The sequence below is a fragment of the Pan troglodytes genome, chromosome 8 (genome assembly GCF_028858775.2).
Source record: "Pan troglodytes isolate AG18354 chromosome 8, NHGRI_mPanTro3-v2.0_pri, whole genome shotgun sequence".
Classification (NCBI taxonomy): Eukaryota; Metazoa; Chordata; class Mammalia; order Primates; family Hominidae; genus Pan; species Pan troglodytes.
In genome coordinates, this window is record NC_072406.2 from 49,897,872 (window position 1) to 49,913,089 (window position 15,218).

General features: G+C 38.7%; 1 pseudogene; it reads right to left on the reverse strand.

The window, feature by feature from the left end:
- Positions 1 to 5,915: 5,915 nt before the first annotated feature.
- LOC466041 (MAP kinase-interacting serine/threonine-protein kinase 1-like) lies at positions 5,916 to 9,822 on the reverse strand (annotated as a pseudogene).
- Between the last annotated feature and the right edge of the window lie 5,396 nt (positions 9,823 to 15,218).

Genomic DNA, 15,218 nt, shown 5'->3' on the forward strand with positions numbered 1-15,218 from the left:
ACTATCCACAATAGCAAAGACGTGGAATCAATCTAAATGCCCCTTAGTGGCAGACTGCAGGTTGATTATTCTTCACTCAAAACACCACTCACACATTGTGGTGTCTTCATTTAAGAGGTTCACTCAAAATAGAGTATGTCCTATTCCCCCTCTACATTGAAAAAGAAATGCCTGTTTATCCGTTAAAACCTCTCTTAAATATGATTTTCCCATGACACCCTCCCCAGCATTCTCACAGTGTTGGTCATTTCCTCAGTACTTTGTACTGGTCTACATTGTAGCATTTATTACATTCTCTGAGAATATTTCCTTATTTGCCCCTCTTCTACAAGACATTCTGGCATGATGTTTGACAATATTCTACCCACAAGGTAATATTTTCTGAAAGAAACTGAGGACTGATTAGGACCTCAACTTGATAAGAAATGGTCAGTGATCAGCATTTTATTCACGTTTTCCTTAGGCACGACTAACCCTTATGTAAGTCCCTATCTTGGTCTTAGGAGAAAAAGAAAAATTAGTATGGAAAATTCTAATCTCACTCTTACTACTAGAAAGAAAATTTAAGGCTTTTATGCTTATGTCTTCTTCCATGTCTGCAAGAAGTAAGGAGTTGAAATAGAAAGAAGTGTTAATATTAAGAAAATGAAAGAGAGATCAGAATGGAATTGAATTCCAATCCTGACATACCATTTAATGATACTGGGCCTCTATAGAGCATACATAAAAAATGAAAATAAAATAATAGTGGGACAAAATAATATGTATCTCACCTTTACATACCTAATATATGTAAAAGGCACTGACTTCAAAATTTGAGCTGAATGAAATTTTACTTTTACTCTTGCCTTTTCTTTGATTCACCCTTTCATTCTTTGGCTCTGTTTCTCTGATTCAGCTGTTTTCTTCTTCTTTAAAACGCAACTCAAAGATAAACTCATTCAAAAAGTCTTTCCTGTCTGAACTAATAGAATTGTTGTGTGTAGATAGCAGAGGGAGGGTCTTCTCTGTACAGCTATATGCCCTAGGATTCCTTCTGAAATATCATTTTGTGCAGTCCTAATAGCGTATCATTTCTTTTCTCTAAAATCTATCTCTCTTATTGGAAGAACTGTATCTTAAACTACCACAGTTCCTAGTACAGGGTAACTATTGAATGAATATATGTTAGATAAAACTAAAATCTGAGCCCCTGCTATGCATTTTATCTTTATAAAGACACTTATGAACCACCTCAAATTTAACTTATTTTGAGTATTTTGTTTCTCCCACGGTGTTTCCTAAACAATCCAACACAAGGTTTATATACTGTGGCTTATCAGACAATGTTTACTAATGGAAAGGAATCTAGGGAGCTATAATCAAACAAGTCATTTCTTCAAACTATCTAAACAAATTGTATTCTTAACCATTTTATTCCATGTGTCTTGATTTTTTTTTCCATTTTACAAATAGTAATAGAAGGCTTCAAAACGTTTGAATTTTGAATTTTAATAAAGTAAGAATCTGAAGATATATACTCCTGGCCCTCCCCTATGCAATTCAACACCACAACCATTTATTGCACAGTTACAGGATGCAATTGTCATTATCCATAATTGATTATGATGTTAAACAATTTGAAGATGCCTAATCAAAAGACAAAACTAAGTTATTAGTACAGAAACCATCTTTTCTCCCAAGAGGATCACCTTTACCCAATTCTACCAAGTTTTGTTATGACTGGCATGTCATTTTTCTTATATAAATGACATGCAGTAGTAACCATCTATAATCACAATTATTTACATTTTTATCTTGCTTAGTTGTTAGCAGAGCATTTTCACATGTATTCAATCTTTTGAGGAAGGAGAGGGATTGCTTTAGTTCCATTCTACAGATAAGGCAAATGAGTCTGAGGTACAGTTATTTACAGAAAATTACTATGAATTTAGAGAGCAATGTCATGCTGGAAATCTTGCTTTAAATAATTTCGCTGAAATCATAATCTATTTCACCAATAAGTGAATATCTTACTGTTTCTTCAGCAGTAATGGGAGCATAACCACACAATTTTGATCTATGTGTCTAATTTTTCTATGTTAGGAGTTTTCTTTTTAAATATCATTTTATTTTCATTGACCTTTTCCCCGTTGAAGATTGACATATGTGAACAATTAATTTTGTATTAATTACTGTCTAATATCATTAGTGAAAATAACCATTGTTTAAATTGTAATTATTATCTTAATAAAATACTCATTTGTTCTGCACACATTTGGCTAAAATTTTGCTGATGCAATGCAGTTGCAGAAATGAAAATCCAGGGTTATGCCTTCAAGGAAGTAAATTAATGCCTTGATAGCGAGACATTATTTCATTTAACTGACCATCTCTCATCACTTAATAGTAGCTCCTGTTGCACTGTGTGAGGAAGAATTATGAGGTTGTGTCTAGTCTTAATAAGAAAGGAGGTTATAATCAACTAATAATGTCTACAGTAGGAAAAGTAGGAGAAATAACAGAACATAGGTTATAAAAATGCCTGGTATAGTGGATAATAATTCCTTGGATTTGTTAGTAAATGTGTTTTGGTTTTCACAATAAAAACATGTGCATTTTTTAAATTTTATAAATAATATGTGCTCATTGAACAAAAATAAAAAATACTAACTATGTTTAGGAATAAAATGGAAACATATTCCTCCACCATATTTCACTCTGAGATGGCTACCACTAATGTTTGGTGATTATCCTTATATAGTTTATGTCTATAAACAAAAACATGCCAACAATATTTATATACTTCAGATTAACATAGATTATATCACACACATATACTTATCTTGGATATAGATAGTTTTTATTTTCAGGAAATTGTTTTGTACGTTTTCGGTTTGTTTGCTGTTCTAATGCCAATATTTTCTCTTCTTCCACCATCCTTACTTTACCTGGCCCATGTAAGGATTGCTGATATTTATCTATGCTGATGGAATTCCACCATTATATATCTACGATGTATTTACATGTAAATATATAGATACAAATATACTATAAAAATATATTTTTATATATGGGCGTATGTATAGTTTTTATCATTGTTTAAAATCAAACATTTTTTACATATTTCCCAACATATCAACATCGTTTATTTAACAAAACAACTTGGAAGTCCCTTCCAGTTAACTGCTGAGCTATATTCTTTTTTTTTTTTTTTTTTTTTTAGTGTAGTGGCGTGATCTCGGCTCACTGAAATCTCTGCCTCCTGAGTTCAAGCGATTCTCCTGCCTCAGTCTCCAGAGTAGCTGGGACTACAGGCACCTGCCACCACATCCAGCTAACTCTTTTTGTATTTTTAGTAGAGATGGGGTTTTGCTGTGTTGGCCAGGATGGTCTTGATCTCCTGACCTCGTGATCTGCCTGCCTTGGCCTCCCAAAGTGCCGGGATTACAGAAGTGAGCCACCGCACCTGGCCTGGGCTATATTCTTTAAAGCCTTTTTGATACAGTTTACAAAGCACTTGGAAATCTAGTTTTTTATTTACCTTCAACAGACTAGTGAGGTAGTCAAACTAGGAAAGAAACTGTTCTTTCTTTCTTTTTTGAAGAATTCTTATAATGAATAAACTATAGTTTGGGGGGATTAAGTGACTTGTCCAGGTGAAACAAATATTAACTGATAAGAAACAAAGTTTTACCGAGGTCATACTATCCCAGGCCCATTGCCCTTCCCATTCCTATAGTAATTGCCACAGTTCACTTGACGGCACTCAAGGGAAAGAAGGAAAGGCTCTGCATGATAAACTTTTCAGTGAACTCATCCAGGGTCACTGTCAGGATGATCTAGGTGGGAAGTACTATTCGATTCAGATTACAGAATAAGACTCTGAGATCAAAGTCTATAGAACATGCTCAACTTTTCCTACCAGGGAAAAGGCAAGAACTAAGCCTACTGTGTGCCAAATCCTACATTTTTTAATTATAATATATTAAATTTGGGTCTGAACATTATGTGTCCTTTTTGATGGTTACTTAAAAATAACCTTCTGAGGCCATATCATTTTTGTAATTATTTACCTTTGTACCTCTTTCTAGGAAATGAAGATTTCAGAAACATAAATGCCACAGAGATGGAGATTTTCTTTGACTGATTGGCACTTGGAGCCATAGGAAAAATAATAGTACTATTGATGAGACAGAGTACCATCCATTCTTACATTGCAGTCACATTGGATCTACACTGAATTAACAAGTAAATATTTTTGGTCCAGAATTAGGACTTCTATGACTAAAGATAATACATTTTATCTGTGCACTTCTGATTTTTTTTTTTTTTTTTTTGAGACAGAGTCTCGCTTTGTCGCCCAGGCTGGAGTGCAGTGGTGTGATCTCTGCTCACTGCAAGCTCCACCTCCCAGGTTCATGCCATTTTCCTGCTTCAGCCTCCCGAGTAGCTGGGACTACAGGCGCCCGCTACCACGCCTGGCTAATTTTTTGTATTTTTAGTAGAAACGGGGTTTCACTGTGTTAGCCAGGATGGTCTCCATCTCCTGACCTTGTGATCCACCGGCCTCAGCCTCCCGAAATGTGGGGATTACAGGCATGAGCCACCACAACTGGCCTGTGCACTCCTGATTTTTAAGGACGAGGCTGAGTGAGACTGAGGCAAAATCCTTTGGCAACTGCAATAATATCATTTATTTACAGCATATGAATAAGTTTTAAAAAGCCACATATATTATATAATTCTATTCATTACATATAAGCCATATACAGTGATATGGATTTTCCTCAGATAAGCAATGTTACTATGTGAATATTTCAAGGGCTTGTTAATAGGTGTGTGTATTCACAGGTGTATGTGTGTAATACCAACAGACATTCTGGCTTTGTATTAGATGCCTGTGTTTTGTATTATGCAAAATTTATTAAATCCTGAAAAATAGTGGATGGGTGGTAAAAATAAAGTGCTGCTTCACCAAGAAAAAAATATTCTGAACCTTAGACTATAGATGGTAACTTAACATATGCCACTATAAATTGTAGTCTGTTTGACCAATTGTTTTAAAAGAGATATTTTAGACCTATAAATAGCATAAAATGTGCTCTATTGTATTTGTTGCTTACCATCTACAGAGTACTAAACCCTGTAAAAAGACATAAAAATTACAACAAACTGCCCAAATCTGTACAATAGAATGTGAAGCTAAGTACAAGCAGTTGTGCTAGGCATTATGACTGTGTAAATAGGTCAACAACCTAGTGTTCACACTTTCTTCATTTTATTTTTTATCTACCATTTAAATATACAAGCCTACATCCACAAAAAAAGGATAAAGGTGGTAGTATTTATGCATGTGCTACTTAAAACATTTATTACTCTGTTGCCCACTGTATCTAAGGCATTAAACTAGGTGTTGCCATATGCATTATCCCATGAGATGACCATATGAACTTCATGAAGTGGTCATTATTATTCTCACATTACCAAAGAGTTAACTTACTCTTCTTATGACTTGTGGTGGAATTAGTATGCTGTATTAGTCCATTTTCATACTGCTATAAAGATATACCCAAGACTGGGTAATTTATTTAAAAAAAAAAAAAAAAGGATTAGCCAGTCACGGTGGCTCATGCCTGTAATCCCAGCACTTAGGGAGGCCGAGGTGGGCAGATCACCTGAGGTCAGGAGTTCGAGACCAGCCTGGCCAACATGGTGAAATCCCATCTCTACTAAAAATGCAAAAAAAAAAAAAAAAAAATAGCCAGGCATGGTAGCAGGTGCCTGTAATCCCAGCTACTTGGGAGGCTGAGGCAGGAGAATCATTTGAACCTGGGAGGCAGAGGTTGCAGTGAGTGGAGATCATGCCGTTGCACTCCAGCCTGGGTGACAAGAGTGAGACTCTGCCTCAAAAAAAAAAAAAAAGAGGTTTAGTTTAGTGGGCTTACAGTTTCACCTGGCTGGGAAAGCCTCACAATCATGGTGGAAGGCCAAGGAGGGGCAAAAGCACATCTTACATGGCAGTAGGCAAGACAGCCATGTGCAGGGGAACTGCCCTTTATAAAACCATCAGATCTTGTGAGACTTATTCACTATCACAAGAACAGCAAGGGCCAAACCCGCCCCCATGATTCAATGACCTTCCACCAGGTTCCTCCCATTACACATGGGGATTATGGGAGGTTCAATTAAAGATGAGATTTGGGTGGGCACACAGCCAAAATATATCAGATGGTAAATCAATTTTATCTGATTCAAAGACAAGTCTCCTGTACTACACCTTAGCCTACCATTCAAAAAGCCCTAATTGTTACATCACTGCCTGCTGATGTGAAGATGTTGTTATTCTAAAACATGAAGGGTCATCCCTTTTCAGACACAAATGTAATTCCTAAATAGTACATTTTTTTTTTCTCTGTAGAGATAGGGGACAGAAGATAATAATGCAGTTGGGTAACATTATTAGTAAGTTGGATGTTTTATACAGCCCCTAATTCCTGGGAAAATTCCAACACAACCCCCAGATGCTACTTGGTAGAAATGAATTATAAATAATTTTTACAAGTCTCTACAAGAGCTAGCATTAATTGAGCCATTTCAGTATATGGAGTGGTTCAGGATTATATACAGGATCTTTAAACATTTTCTTTTCTTTTTTCTTTTTTTTTTTAGAATTTCAGTTTTATTAAAACAAGCATAATGTATAAAACACCGTGGTGTTGTATAAATGTCTGCCTGACAAATGCAAATCTATTTCCTCTATGTAACTCAATAGCTCAGCTTACCTGAATGGCTGTACCTTCACGCATTCGGGCAGCAGGGACTGCCTCACTCAAACAGGGCAGCGAGGCTTCACGCCAGTGTAGCTTCATCTCATGCATAGAGCTCCATCTAACTGCCCAGATCTGTGCCACCCACACAATACCTGGGGACACAGCAGCAGACACCGACGCTGTCTCTAAGTTTGTCATAGGAACAGCTTAAAATCAGTTAGAGTAATAGGGAACTGCTGATCAAAACCCAAATGCATGGACATTCCAGAAAGAAGAGCAAGCCGTTACACTCTCTGGGAAGTCCATGGGCTTGCAGTGGTAGTTTGAGGTCCCATCTTTGCTGGAACAGCATGGTTAAAAAACCAAACTTGGCTTGGCGCAGTGGCTCACGCCTGTAATCCCAGCACTTTGGGAGGCCAAGGCGGGCAGATTACGAGCTCAGGAGATCAGGACCATTCTGGCTAACACGGTGAAATCCTGTCTCTACTTAAAAAAAAAAAAAAAAAAAAAAAAAAAACCAAAAAATTAGCTGGGCGTGGTGGCAGCTCCTGTAGTCCCAGCTACTCCGGAGGCTGAGGCAGGAGAATGGCGTGAAAACGGGAGGCGGAGCTTGCAGTGAGCAGAGATTGCGCCACCGCACTCCAGCCTGGGCGACAGAGCGAGGCTCCGTCTCAAAAAACAAAACAAAACAAACAACAACAACAAACTTAAAAAAAACGAAATAATACTGACTTTAGCAGCAATCACAAACAAAGGGAATGATAAATGAGGGAGACAGATTATGTGCTTCTGCGTGCTGCAGACCGGAAGACTGATCTGATTTCCTGAATGAGGAAGGCTCCTTGCCCTTTCCTGAATCGAGGGGATGGCTTTGCTCAGCCAAGGGATAAGACGGGCAAAGAGGACATTCAGAGGTCAGAGGAAGCTGGAAGGACCGCCAGAGGAGGGTGACAGAGCAGAGAGGGAACAGGTACGGGTCGGCAGCCTCTGTCAACTGATGCTTCTTGCTTCTCCCTGCAGGCTGCAGCCCCAGCCACCGCGCTACAGCGGTGAGGGCAGACCGGATCCCAGATCTGCAGGCGGCTGAGCAGGTGGAGCCCAGCGAAGAGATGTTCCTGCTGCAGGCAATTATGCAAAATGACAAGTGATTGCTTTCCTTTTCAAAGACAACCCCTTTGGAAAAAGCTTTTTCCTCGAGGACCCTAGGGAAATGGGGGGTTGGTGGGAACTTCAGGGCCTTCGTAGATGAAAAAGCCTGAATGGAGCCATAGAGCAGACGCTGCCGCCTGCTCTGCAGACCTTAGCCACACAGGTTTCCAGGGGGACAATGCCTGGCCAGGCCTAGGGCCTGTAAGGTGTGACTGGAGCATTTCAGAGTGCTGTGGTTGGGCTCCTGTCCTCCGGGCCAGGGTGACTTGCAGGGAGGGGAAAGCTTCATGGAGCAGAGGCCATCAGCCAGTGCCTCTGGCTCCTCTGCTAGTTCGTTCTCTTCGTGCTGAGATAGCTGGCAGTTAAGGACGATGGCCTCAGCTGCGAAGAGTGTCAGGTCCATTGTGCTGCTCTTCCTCTAGAGGACTTGCGGAGTGGGGAGTCCCTTTTCTGGAGCTTGCCCCTGCACCCATGGGTGCTGCAGAACTTGGGCGGCGCTAAGTTTCTGCTTCGCATCTCGCCCCAGGAGCTTGGAGCTTGGAGATGAGGCATTTGGCCTCACTGGAGATGTGTGCCCAGTCCTTGTCAGGAAATTCATACTTGCCTTCCTGGATGCTTTCAAACAGCTTTTTCTGGCACACCCTGCAGACCTCACCCCGGTCCCAGCCACAGTTGGCCCCGCAGTGACCCACGAAGGGCAGGTAGCCACTCAGCATGATGTAGAGGACCATGCCCAGGCTCCCCAGGTCACAATGCTTATTGTAGAACGTGGCCTGGTCCACGAAGACTTCCACCACCTCAGGGGCCATGTATTGACTACATGTTCAGTATTCTAATACTGTTATGTCAGAATGGGACTGAAACCTATTGTATATCCCTAAACAAAAATCAAAACCACTTCTTGGTTAGATGATGCATTGCCAAAGATCTGTATCTTTCACTAGGACACAAACTCAGGTGTAGGGATAGAATGGAGGTGTTGGTTTCCTTACAGTAACATTTTGGTACAGAACTTTACAGAAATGCATTTTAGTTAATCAGCCACTTAACGATGTACACTTTTCTGATATTACTCATGTAATAGTTATTTCTGATTGAACAGATCTGACGCTTAGTTATCCTGGTGTCAGAGCCAAAATTACAACAACTTTCAAGAACTTTAACCTTCCTAGATCTTCAGAACCTTGAAATTGGAGGTAAAATTATGACTTTGTCCACTCCACACATTTTACAGATGAGTAAATTGAAGTACATTCCTGTCTTAGTCTGCTTGGGTTGCCAAAACAAAAATACCATATTCCAGGTGGTGTGAACAACAGAGATTTATTATTTATATATATATATATTTTTTTTGTCAAAATTCTGGAGGCTGAGAAGTCCAAGATAAAAGTACCAGCAGATCTGGTGTCTAATGAGGGCTCCCCCTTCCTACCTTGCAGCTGGCCATCTTCTTCTTGTATTCTCACGTGGTGGAAAGCAAAAAACAAGAGAGAATGTAAGCTTCCTTGTGTTGTCTTAAAAAGGCACTACTCCCATTTATGAGGGCTCCACTCTCATGATCTAATTACTTCTCAAAGGCCTTATCTCCAAACACCATCACCTTGGGGGCTAGGGTTTCAAGATATGAGTTTTGGGGGAACACCAACATTCAATCAATAACAACATTATTTCAGTAAAATTGTATGCTTTTCAGTACTTCACTCATGATTGACTTTGTCTACCTTTCTATTCTTGTCTCCTTACTTTCCCATTCCTACCACTTAATTCTTGTGAAACATGAAACTGCATAAAGCCCTCACTCCATAAGGCCCTTGTCCACCAGGCTGACACCCCCTCCCCTGTCCCAGTGCTCATCCCAGTGGTCCCTCTCTTTGAAGGCTTTCCTTGTCTTCCCCAGGACTCCATCTCTACCCACCTCCATGTTACCACATTTTCCCCAATACCTTCTACTGACTACTATGATAACCCCTTTAGGGCTGTTTTTTATTTTCTAATTAATGTCTCAGTTCCCAACTTCTATGTAAACTCTTTGATGCCAGGTCTATGTCTTTCTATTATTGTTATCCCAGCCCAAATACAGTGTAATTACTGAACCAAGAATAGATAAATATATAACTCGATTCCAGTGTATCACAAATTAGACAAAGGACAGGAAAAGTGTATTAGTTTCCTCCACAGATGCCATACCAAAAGAGAACAAACTTAGTTGTCTAAAACAACAGAAATGCATTTGTTCACCATTCAGGAGGCCAGAAGCCTGAAATCAAGTTATTGGCAGGAGTTGTTCCTTATGGAGCCTCTGAGAGAGAAATGCCCCATGCCTCTCTCCTAGCTTCTGGTGATTGCCAGCAATACCTGGTGTTCCTTGACTTCTAGGTACGTCACTTCAATGTCTACCTCTGTCTTCACATGACCTTCTCCTCTCCGTGTCTCTCTGTGTCCTATCCTCTTCTAATAAAAACACTTGTCATTGGATTTAGGGCCCACTCTAAATCAAGAGTGACTTAATGTCAAGATCCTTAACTAATATATTAACAAAGAGCTTATTTCCCAAAAAGTTCACATTTTTAGGTTCTGAGTAGACATAAATATCTGGGTATAATATTCAACCCACTCTAGAGGGCTAGAATGGTATCCCTAGTCACTTGTTTTTTTTTTTTTTTTAGTGTCGGAGCTGAGACTATAAATCCCTATTTCCTTGGAGCATGCTATCTCTTAGATCATTCATACATTTGATTTAGTAACTAAAAACCATCAACCTGCTTGCTTTAGAGATTTGAAAGACAGAGACGCTCTTCCACAAATATCCTACTTTTCTAAACGAAATTAATGGAATTAATTTTCAATGCTCTGTCCTCTGTGTCTGACTCCTAATGATTTTGCTAGGATGAGAAAGTTTGTAATTAACTAGGACAAACTAGGAGAGAGATGGGGTGAGTTAGAGCTGACTCATACTCTGGAGCTTGTGTGTGGCTGTATGTACCTCTTAAAACTTCTAATTCTTGAGTGTTGTATTTATCTCAAGATAGGTAAAACTATTTTTAGGAAACATTTTTTTTCTTTCCTCACAAAAAGAAGCTCTTCCTTCCCCAGACTGTTTGCTAAGCCAGTTACAGCTACACCAGCCTGTAATTTTTCTCTCTTCTCCCCTCCTTTCTTCTGCTCTCCTCCTCTCTCTTAAACAGAAGTATAGAAATTGAGTCAATCTTGCAGTGTTCTTTTCATCCTGAAGAAAAAATTCTCAAAAGAAACCAACAGATCAAATAAGCCACCTTAAGTTAAAATATTTTCAAATATTTACCCTTTGCTATAGTCTGAATATTTGTGTCCCCCCCCACCACCCAAATTTATATGTTAAAATCCTAACCCCCAAAATCATATTAGGAGGTGGGACATTTAGGGATGTGATTAGATCATGAGGGCAGAACTCTCATGAATGGGTTGAGTAGCTTTACAAAAAAGGCCCAGAGAAGTTCCTGTGCCCCTTTTCCTATGTGAGGACCCAGCAAGAAGTCAGTAGTCTACAAAGAGGGTCCTCACCAGAATTGAACTATGCTGGCACTCTGATCTTGAACTTCCCAGCCTCCGGAATCATGAGAAATAAACTTCTATTGTTTATAAGGCACCCAGTCTAAGGTATTTTGTTATAGTTGCCCAAATAAACTAAGAAATTCCTTGATCCATTTATTTTCTGTGATGGCATTTCTCTTAACATTCTAGTCACTTTGAATTTTCATTTATATTAGCTTCACCCCATCTCTTTAAGGTATTTTTTATTGTGCCCATTTTACATTTGAGGAAAATGAGATTCAGAGAGTTGTACCATGTGTTCAGAATTGCATAGCTAGTAAGTGGTAGCGCTAGGTTTCCAAACTAATTCCTCTGATTTCTAGTCTCTAGCTCTCTCCTAGTTTTCTGTGTCTGTTTTAAGATCATCTCACTTAGAAGCTTCATTGAGAAGCTTTAATCCTTCTACATTTTTATATTACTACGAAGATAACAAAGGTCAGAGTTGGTCTTGGGATATCCGTAGTTTCTTCCTGCTGCTGTACTCATGGGCTTGGATTTTTCTTGAAGCTGACATAAGAATTGTTGATAATAGTACTTAAATGACCATCTATCAAGAATGTTCTTCAGGGGGTGTTTTTTCTCAGTAAGTGGCCTGAAGCAGATTCTATGATTTCCTAGGCCAGTTTGATTATTGAGAAAATACATGATATCAGTCATTTCCACTTAATTATAAACCAAAACAAAATAAATCTCTTCCATTTTCATAGATATTTTAGTTTAGAAAGGACTCATTTTATTGGCACAGCAATTCTATGAAGTAGGAATAATTGAGTACAATTTTTAAATGAGCAAACTGAGAGTTTCCATTCTCAGAGATATTTGTATTTTAAATAAGCTTCCTAATATTCAGATGAAAGTCCCTGTCTCCTGCTCTGTGAATTCCATTTACTGGTGAGCATCTGTAGAAATGTCTAGGTTAAGTGCAGGAGCCCTTAAAATCATAAGAAATTCTGGCTGTTTATATAACCTGTCTGTCATTATGGGTTCTGGTAATATTGATAGTAAAATGAAAGGAAATGTCCAAGCAAGAAAGAAAGAGAGAAAGAGGGGAAGCTGAATCAATAAACTTGAAAATGGAGATTCATAAAATAATTCACTTGATGAATGTTTATCACATGTCAAAACCGGTCTAGGAACTTGTGATACAAGGATTAATAAGACATTGTCTCTGCTTATACTCTACAGGGAAATACAAACAAATCATTAATTATAGCAATATATGGTGAAGGATGACAAAGAAGTAAATATGTGGACTCATAGAAATCCTTAGCTGGGTACTCAACACCAACTTGGGAACTGAGAAATCACCCCTCCTTTTACAGATGAGGAAACTGTGTTTTAGCAAATGACACAGAGACTACACCAACATAAAATATCTGGTATTTATGTTACTGGACCATAAGTTCTATAGATGTTAAAGCTGGGAATTTGGGGTTGTTACTCATTTGAAGTTACTTTTACTCTGGTGCTTGAAAGCTTATATCTTGTTTTATGGGCATAATGGAACTTCTAAAATTTCTGAAAAATCCCAGTAGCTTGGGTTTACTGCTACATGCTCTGGTTTCTAAATTCTATCCCTAGTTAAATACATGCAGAAATAGTGGACAAAGCCAGTTTCAATCCTAGGTCTTCTTTCTCCATCTACTGCTCTTTCAGCTCTACTATTTATTCTAGCCCAGTGACTCTCAACTGGGTGTGATTTTGCCCCCCAGGGCACATTTGGCAATGTCTGGTAAATTCTTGAGATCACAACACAGGGTGGGGTGGAGGTGCCATTTGCACTGAGTAATTTAGCAATGGAAGCCAAGAGTGGGGCCAAATATGAAATGATGCACAGGACAGCCTCCACAAAAAAGACTCGCCAGTCTGAAATATATAGTTAGTGAAAGAAAAGGTAAAAGAAAGTTTTATTCTGTTAATGTATATTTTATGATAATTAGAGCATTATGCCAATATTCAAATCAGCATCTGTTGAAAAGATTTGTGTGGAAGCTGATATATACACATATATATCAGTAGTATGAGTGGCTTCTGCTATAGTTGGTTTTATTATTTTTTTCTTTTGGAATACATATATTTCAGTGCCTAGCACAGTATGCAACATCAGGCCCTTTATAAATATTTCATGAATAAATAAAGCATTACTGGATAAATTATTATTGAGTGTGTACTGTTCTTTAGCTAATTTATATATTTGCTCCCTAATCTTAAAAATAATTGTTCAAAGAAGGTAATATCATCTGCACTTTTTTTTTTTTTTTTTTTGAGAGACAGAGTTTTGCTCTTTCACCCAGGCTGGAGTGAAGTGGCACGATCTCGGCTCACTGCAACCTCCGCCCCCTGGGTTCAAGCAATTCTCCTGCCTCAGCCTCCCGAGTAGCTGGGATTGCAGGTGCCCACCACCACGCCTGGCTAATTTTTGTATTTTTAGTAGAGATGGGGTTTCGCCATATTGGCCAGGCTAGTCTCGAACTCCTGACCTCAGGTGATCCACCCACCTCGGCCTCCCAAATTGCTAGGATTACAGTCATGAGCCACTGGGCCTGGCCCATCTACATTTTTTTTTTTTTCAAAGTAGAAGTATTTTATTAAGAAAGTAAAGGAATAAAAGAGTGGCTACTCTGTAGACCACAGCCCCACCTGCCCTTTTAAGATTTAGTTTTATATCACTCTAAGTGGCTAAATTGCACTTGGAATTCCTCCAAAATTTGGGGAACTGATAAAAAGAGTTCCTGATGATTTCCTGGGAGATTGTTTTGTGTATTAACCGTTATAAAAAGTACTTGCTAGGCCGAGCACAGTGGCTCACGCCTGTAATCCTAGCACTTTGGGAGGCTGAGTCGGGCAGATCATGAGGTTAGGAGATCGAGGCCATCCTGGCTAACACGGTGAAACCCCATCTCTACCAAAAGGCCACCGGGCATGGTAGCATGCACCTGTAGTCCCAGCTACTCAGGAGGCTGAGGCAGGAGAATCGCTTGAATACGGGAAACGGAGGTTGCAGTGAGCTGAGATTGGAGATTGCGCCACTGCACTCCAACATGGGTGACAGAGCAAGACTCCATCTCAATAAAAAAAAAAAAAAAAAGAAAAGGAAAAAGTATTTGCTAGACTCACAGAATCTAGAAAGTTGTACAGCATTAGTATTATTTTTTAACTAAAGCTTATCGGTTTATTGCTACCATAAATATTTTTTACTTTAAAAGTTACATAAAATTGGACTTCACTACACTTACTCTCATTTAAAGTGTATCTCCATTGTGATTTGGATGCAGAGCCTCTCCCCCCACTAAAAATGTTAAAAAAAAAAAATAAACAAAACCCCTAGAGTTAGTGACATTTCTTTTTGGAATACTTTCCTCATTTGTCAAATTCTTGTTTACTTTTAAGCTCTTTCCCTGTGTAAAACTGGATTGCAAAACATGAATATAATAGAAGAATTTAACTTTAGCTTCTTACAAAAATGACTTTAAATATTGGGTAAACGGGTTTTGGTGTGTGTATATGTGTGTATACTATAGGTGCACTCAAGAAGCATTTATTTGGAAAATATTTTGGTGATTTTATGTTAAAAAGCATTAGACATAGATGTTCTTCCTCATTTTATCAAATAGTTTTCAATTGTAAGGAGAATGGGGACTAATGGTAAGTTTTGATAAGTATTAAATACTCGTTCTATATCAGGACTTGTCCTGGGTACTTTAGGTTCATATTTATTTTCATTGTTTTAACAAGCATGTATGAAAT